Raw genomic sequence first — 8,095 nt, 5'->3', positions numbered from 1 at the left:
TTCCTTATTAAGTTGACTAACTAAATTGAACAGAAAAAACATATTTTTTTTAATTTCAAATTGGGTGTTGATTATTATTAATTGGCTAATCTATGATAAAACTAATTAATTTATTAATTAACTAGCTAATGAATATATGGGTTGTTCACAATCTTACTGAATAATTAAATTCCAAAAATCCTTATTTATACCTATAATCACGAACTGTTGAGCTTTCAAACTCACATATTATAATATACGATAATTTTTTTTGTACTCCTTTCCTAGATCTCGGACACAATGTAAGTTAAAACCCTTACATAGTAAAGTATTCAAATTCCTTTCTTTTGGATGTACAAGAAACAAATAAAGTATAATTCTTTACTTGTTCCTTTTGTCAAGTTCAAGGTATTTTGAAATTGCAATCTATCCCAAAAAAATTTTTTGGTAGAATAATATTATTTCATGTATGATTTTCTCAGTTTTGAGTTTTTTTAATAATGTACAAGGTGTTTAAATTAATTAATTAATTATTATGTAAATTATTTGTATCAAATATGACATAATAAATGTATATATATATAGGAAAATTTTGAAATTTTAGCTACCAAATAATTCTATCTAATAATTATTTATGATTGTAAATTTGTAGTCAAAATATAATAAAAGATCAAATCTTTAGTCATTGTTAATTCAATAAATATTAGTAATTAAATATTAGTAATATTTTCATAGAATATAGATAATATTAGTAATATTAGTAATGTTTTCATAGAATATAGATAATTTCATAATAAGTAATCCTTAGTAAATTGAACAGAAAAACAATTTTTTTTTTTTAATTTTGAATTGGATGTAGCTTATTATTAATTGGCTAATCTATGATAAAGTTAATTAATTAATCTAGCTAATAAATGTATGGGTTATTCACAATTTAAATTGAACAGAAAAAAAGCTGAATGCCACACACGCAGAGGCAAAAAGGTTCTTTGTTGATGAACAAATAATTAAGTGACATCATTCTCCTTTTGACTCCAATCATCATTGGTCAAGTGTTGGTATGCAAATCTAGAGGCAGAGGCTCCTTATGTGATGGGGGTGGCCATGGCCCCTCAAAATTTAAAATTTTTTTTACATATTATATAATTTTTTAAAAATTTTAATAAATTTTCTTAATGACTCTCAAAATAATATTTTATTTAATAATTAATAAAAATAAAAAATAAATTAAATAATTTTATATGCATGACTCAATTTTAATGTTTTTTTTTGTTTTTCTTTCAATTTATTTATTATTATTTTTATTCATTTATTTATTTTTATTCTATTTACTCATATATTTTAAAATCTCTATAGATTTTTTTCACAAAATTTTATAAACCATCAATCATATTCTTTTTCTTTCTTTTTTATTATATCATATGTGGATTTTATCTTCTACTTGTCATTTTTTTTTCTGTTATGTAGATTTTATTTTTTATGATTTTAATCTTTATAAATAAATAAATTATTATGTTATTCTTAAATATAAGTTGCAGTGTTGCATTGTTATTTTGAATTTTATCAATGTATGATTTTTTATTCAAAATAACCAATGCGTTCTAGCATGTTGTTGCAAAATTTAAATAATAAGGATATACATACAAATTAGTAGAATGAAATAATTGTATTTCTTTCAGTATAATTTTATTTATTATATATTTTTAATGATTCTCAAAATATTTTTTATTTAATAATTATTTTTATTCCTCAAACTGTTTGATAAAATTAGAGTCATTATAGTTAGCATATTGCTGGTTAAACCCAACAAATATATTCTAAACTAATAAGTCTATCAAATTTAAAAAATATAAAAGTGAGTCTAGTAATCCAAACCTATTTAGTTTTAATATAAATTTAAACTTATCATAGTATATTATATTTTAACTGTCCAACTTAATAGCCTATAAGAATATATTACATCTCAATAGTTTAACTTGATAACCCAATATGTTAATTAGCAATTTAAGAAGTAAAGAGAAAATAAAAGGAGAGTTAGAACACACAAAGTAAAAAGACAATTTATTTGAATTTAAAAAATTATTTTCTCTTCCACTCTAATGCGTAGAGAGTGAGATAGACTCCTTTCATTGTTCCATTCAATCATATATATATGACACCATTATTATTGTTAATAGATATTTTTTATATATTTAATGTCTTGTTAATTTTATTTAATCTTTTAGATGAATAATAATTAAATTATATATAAAGTTCTATTTGATTGTTTAATATCTTTTTCTGTTTGACCTCTCTTTAAAAATGCTCTAGCTCCATCCTTGTGTAAATGTCTTGTATTTTGTGGGACACGTCATGCCAATAGGTTGCTGCTGTCAGATTTTTCTCTTTTACCTAAAGTAGCCATAGTCTATCGAGACTTAAAGTTTTAGAGCTGTTTGTAAACATAAAATTATTTCTTTTAATTTATTTTTATTTGTTAAGTTTATTTGGCCAAATTTTATTATGGGCTTTGGACTTGATTTGTAAAATGGAACTTAAAACCCAGTTAGTTAATTCCACCCAAAGCCGAGCATATGAATTGGATTTAAAAGCTTATTGGGTACAATGGGCTTGAGTGAACAAGCCCAAATTGAAAACAAAAACCAAACCGAAACAAAAAAGATAATAACAAAACAAAACAAAACAAATTATAAAAATGAATGATAGAAATATTTAATAATTTTAAAATTGTATCATGGTATTTATTTGTGTGCTTAGCTTAAAAATTATAAATAAAAAAAATTCTCCATTGATGAAATTTTAAAAATGTTATAAGTGATAATTTTCTTAAAAATCTCTAAGTGAGAAAATTCTCTTAAATTCTATCAAAAGAGTTGGGCCGGAATTTGGGAAAGACTTCAATACCAAAAGATTTTTAGTTATTCTTATGCAAAAAATCAATAAAATAAATTAAGATAAATAAATAAATGAAGCAAAAAATATAAATAATAAGATCCTCCAATGATGGAATTTTAAGAAAATTATAAGTGATAGTTTTCTTGAAAACTCTTAGGTGAGAAAATTTTGTTAAATTCTACCAAAAGTGTTGGGGAATTTGAAAATAATTTCAATATCCAAGATTTTTATTTATTTGTTGAAAATAATTTAAAATGAATAAACATAAGAAACATAAAATATACATATAAATAAAAATTCTACAATAATGGAATTTTCAAGAATGTTATAAGTGATCATTTTCCTTAAAATTTTTAAGAAGTTTTTCTTATATCTACCAAAATTGTCCGGAGAATTTGGAAATAAATATCAATATCAAACAATTTTTATTCAAAAAATTAATAATATACAATAATAAAAATAAAATAAAAAATAAAAATTTGAAAGGAAAGGGAAAAACATTTTATCCAAATATTTTTATTAAACTACCAAAATAATTCCGACATTGGAATCTATTGGTTTTTGTCAAAAGTGTTGGGAAAATTTAAGAAAAGTTTCCAAAATTTAAATAATGAAAAAAATCCTAAAACTTGTCTCATATTCAAATCTCACAATGTGTGAGTTTCATTTAATTTTATGTTGGTTTTGTAAATTTAATCTTGAACAAATGTAATTGGGGGGAGATACCGAGCTTCTAGAGGCATATTCTAGTTGCTTACAAAAGGGGCTAATCTCAAGCAAGAAAATAAGCTGAATTTGGTGTGTGGAAGGGGATCCTGTTGTATTGAATGGGCCGTTGAGGCTGAAAACAAATCTTTTACTAACTGAAAGCTAAAGACTTGTTTCAACATTATGTACTTCAAAGAAAATTAATTATATAACATATGCTTTTCAAAAAAAATTATTCTTCTTCATTGTTAATAATTATGCCGTATATATTTTGTAATAATGATGAATTGTAATTTTTGAATATTCATGTAATTTCATTAAAAAAAACCCACACATTTGTATATGGTGGCAAATCTTTTTTCTTTTGTTCATATATGTTTACCTATGAAGTTTCTGGACCATTTAATAGACTCCAATTTCTCAATTTTTCTCCTCCATAGCAAGCAACGGTGTAAGTGAGACTACATCATCACAAGTAAGTCAATCAACACTATGTAGATTGTTTTTTAAATTTTAAAATTAAATAAAGTGTGAAATGTGAATTATCATTGTACACAAATAAGAATCCTAATCAAATAAAATCTAAAGTTTTAATCAACTTAAAACTTAACAGACACTGAGGTTGAAAACAAATCTTCTGCTAACCAAAAGCTAAAGACTTGTTTCAACATTATGTACTTCAAAGAAAATTAATTATGTAACATATGCTTTTCAAAAAAATTTATTCTTCTTAATTGTAATGATTATGCCGCGTATATTCATGCAATAATGATGAATTGTAATTTTTATATATTCATGTAATCTCATTAAAAAAAAACCTTCGCATTTGGATATTGTGGCTAATCTTTTTTCTTTTTACTCATATATATTCACGAATGAAGATTCTGGACTATTTAACAAACTCCAATTTCTCAGGTTTCCTCTTCCATAGCAAGTAGTGGTGCAAGTGAGACTACATCACAAATAAGTTGGTCAGCACTACGTAAGTTATTCTTTAAATTTTCAAAATTAAATAAAGTGTGGAATGTGAATTATTATTGTAATTATTTCTTGTAAATTGCAGGTTGCCTATCCTTGGCTAATACTATTGTTATGAATCCTTGCTTATGTCTTCGCATATCTCCTATTGGTCACGCCACTCGTCATTCCTATTAGAAGGTATTGTTTATTTATTTTAGGCACTACTTTACATTTCCATGCATATATATATTACATATTTATTATCCTTCTTTTCCTCAATTTAAAACTTTTTTATAATTCTTTTATTAAACTTGAAATGCAAGAAGGCCCTATTACTCACTCATCTGGCTGATTCCGCAAACCTTATTTCAGCTTAACGTTATCTTTTTTAGAGCTTGAAGTTTCACCTACCCCAACCACATCTTTTTACTTGCTTTAATCCACCCACATCAAGTGTATGAAGATATTAAATTGTAATCCTTTGAACTACATTTTCCATCTTTAACAAATACTAGTGAGTGATCTTTTTTTAATCATTTTCTTCATGATCCTAGTGTAAATATTGGATGGATGAATTTTAATGTTAATTAATATCCAATGTTAGATGTAGACATCTCATTTTGTTTGGAATAATTTACTGTGAATGTCAAAATAATTCTTTATTATCTCATACTCTACCATCTTTTCTAAAATTGGAATTTAGGATTTACAAATTAAACTCTTAAATCCCCTTGAAGACTTGATCAAGGAAGAATAATTCCTTATATGCAAAAAATCCCAAGAAGAAGAGAATCAAATTATAAGTTTTATAAATATCGAGGATGAAAGTTACCTTGCTACTTGGAGTTGACCAAAAGTTGTTAGATGAGTAGTTTAAGTATTATAGAATCAAGATGCTTCGTCTTTTTATATAAAATTGCTATTACAACAAGTAAATTACACCATTAGTCTCTAAACTTATGCTCAATCCACATTTTAGCCATCGAACTTCAATTTGTACCTGTCACAACTCGATAATTCCCTTGAGCCCGTAACAACCGTCGCGACGTCCCGGTAGACATTCGTTACTCGAAGTACCAACCGGAACCCCGTAAGACTTTAGTATCATATTTCTCATCTCCCCTGTGAGTAATCATTGCCAAACCTCGTTTTTAAAGAATTTTAAGCTTTTTCCCTTTCAAAACCGTGAAAAAATAATTTTCGCCTCACAGGGGTGTTTTTGTCATTTTTCCTTGAAATTTTCCGAACCCAACTAAAAATGTAGTAAATGAGTGAAAAACGCATATTTCATCATTTAAAATAAATTTGAGTGTCTAAAACATTTATTAAAAATGATATTGCAACTATTTGAATAAAATAAAAATATTCAATAAAATATTCTAATTTCTTGTAAAACAATATTTATAGTCATCGATAATTAATTTTTTTTTAATGTAAAAGCTAAATAAATTCATATGTACTACAATACAGATAACCGGGATATGAAATTTACTTTACAGTAACTAGTGAGCCCATAAGGAACAAAAGTGCACAAAGGCAGTAAACCTACAGTTTTTGGAATAGTAAAGCCAACTATAGCTTTCGAAGATATCAGCTATCTACACACTATCCTGAGCTTGAAATGGGTGGAAAGGAGGGTGGTGAGATTATATAATCCCAGTGACTAAACAAATACCATCTAAAATATCTAAAACCGAGTAAATGGAGACAATTAAAATAAATCATCATACTGTAATTTCATTACCTTTCAACTTATTTCAACCAAATAAACAACTAGGCTTATGATTTCTTGAAAAGCTTGGCTCGTGCCAAAAATCATTCTCATACTCAGTTATCAGGGATGCCTTGATCGAGGGCTATCCCAACCGAGTCCACCAAGACTGTTAAAAAGTCATGTACGCATAAATTATGTTTTTATTTTGAAAACATAGTCGTTCCTTGGTGTTGGCTAAGTTCACCCTCACGTGGTGGTTTGGTGTGAAGTGAACTCTAAAAGTGTTAGCCTTAGGAGTTATCCACCCGCGCCTCTCATACTGAGGTAAGATATAACAGGGTTTACCGTGCCCCTCTAATAGGCTGGTCCACGAAAACCTGCCCACTACTGTAAGCTCATCATTATTCCACCAATCAATAAAATTCAATAACATGATATGGCAATTATTGTAATTCACAGCCTTTCAAGGCTAAATACATAGTTCATATATTTTAACACAAATACCAATTCAGCCATTCATGCAAATATTGTCATAAGCCATTCGATTTCAAATCATAAATTTACAACACCTCAAGTGGTCTCCAGTTACTCTATTTTCAAAGTCATCATTCAATTTCAAGACAATTTATAAAATCATTTTATTTAAACACGTTTTGTTTGTAAAACAAAAAGATTTACCATTTAAACTCATTTTTCATAAAATCCACAAAATCGAATAAAAACCACTCTAGATAATTAAGACGATAGTAAGGTTTCTCATTGTACTAAGAGTTCGATATACTCCTATTTTCGGTCTTCGGGCATAATCTCTTTACCCTTGTTAGAGGGCTTACCACCTATACATCATACGTGATACGAATTTCAATAAATTGTGTCAATTTACACTATTTCAGGCTCTCTAAATCTAAATGAATGCATGTGATGGGATGCAAAATGTCCGATTAATCACTTAAATGTGATATTCGACCTAAGTCACACTATACTCGGTCTAATCGGCTAAAATCTCCAATTTAACTCCAAATCAATTCTTCTCACTTTATACACTCCAATTATACCTAAATTACCTCAGTGACTGTGAATGAGATTCAATTTATCAGTCCCGGGTCAATAATCACACATGTCTATACGTTAAGCAAAAATTTAGATTTTCACACAAAAATTTCCCATTTAATTTCTAGCCTCACCAAACATCAAATATCACCAAAATATCATGAAATATCATCAATTTCAACCACAATATCCTCTCTAGAAAATTCGGCCAATGATGGGTAATGGGAGAAAATGAATTTTTCTTGTTGGTTTGTTTCTAGACATGATAAACTAACTAAAAACACTAACATAACCTAGAATCAAATCAATCTAACTTCATTCTCTCTCCATACCCATTTCAACCAGCCATGAATTTACCATGAAAACATGAAATCTAACCATGGAAAATGAAAAAGAAAGCATGGGTAGTGTAAATCAAAAGTCAAAATCAAGAAATTTTACCTTTATTAGCTTCATCCCTTGAAATCCCACACTTTTTCTTCAATTTTCCCACCTAGGGTTCTTGTTGTTTTATTTTCCTCCTTTGTTCTTCTTTGGCCGACCATATCAATGAGAAATGGGCTGATTTTGTAAAGCTAAATATTTAATGGTTATAAATATGCCATGTGTCACCATTTCATTAGTCCATTTTTATTTCTTAACTATCAAGCTTTCTCTCTCCACCATATAAATTCTTTCAATTATCCATGATAAAATTGGATAAAATTCATATGCTGGACAAGTGTTCTAGTGGTGAAAAATTACTGTTTTGCCCCTGGGGTGGTAAAATTACCATTTTACCCCTATATT

The 8,095-nt window shown here is 27.3% G+C and overlaps 1 long non-coding RNA gene across 1 annotated transcript; it reads right to left on the bottom strand.

Moving 5' to 3' along the window:
• Nucleotides 5,389-7,789, bottom strand: LOC108663088. The gene is made up of 2 exons (XR_001929014.1): nt 7,748-7,789; nt 5,389-5,664 (listed from the first exon to the last, which is right to left on the bottom strand). It is a non-coding gene; the product is annotated as an uncharacterized LOC108663088 (long non-coding RNA).

This window comes from Theobroma cacao, chromosome 8 (assembly GCF_000208745.1).
Source record: "Theobroma cacao cultivar B97-61/B2 chromosome 8, Criollo_cocoa_genome_V2, whole genome shotgun sequence".
In the NCBI taxonomy this organism is placed as follows: Eukaryota; Viridiplantae; Streptophyta; class Magnoliopsida; order Malvales; family Malvaceae; genus Theobroma; species Theobroma cacao.
The sequence above is the reverse complement of the archived record's forward strand: the minus strand, read 5'-3'. Positions and strand labels throughout refer to the sequence as shown.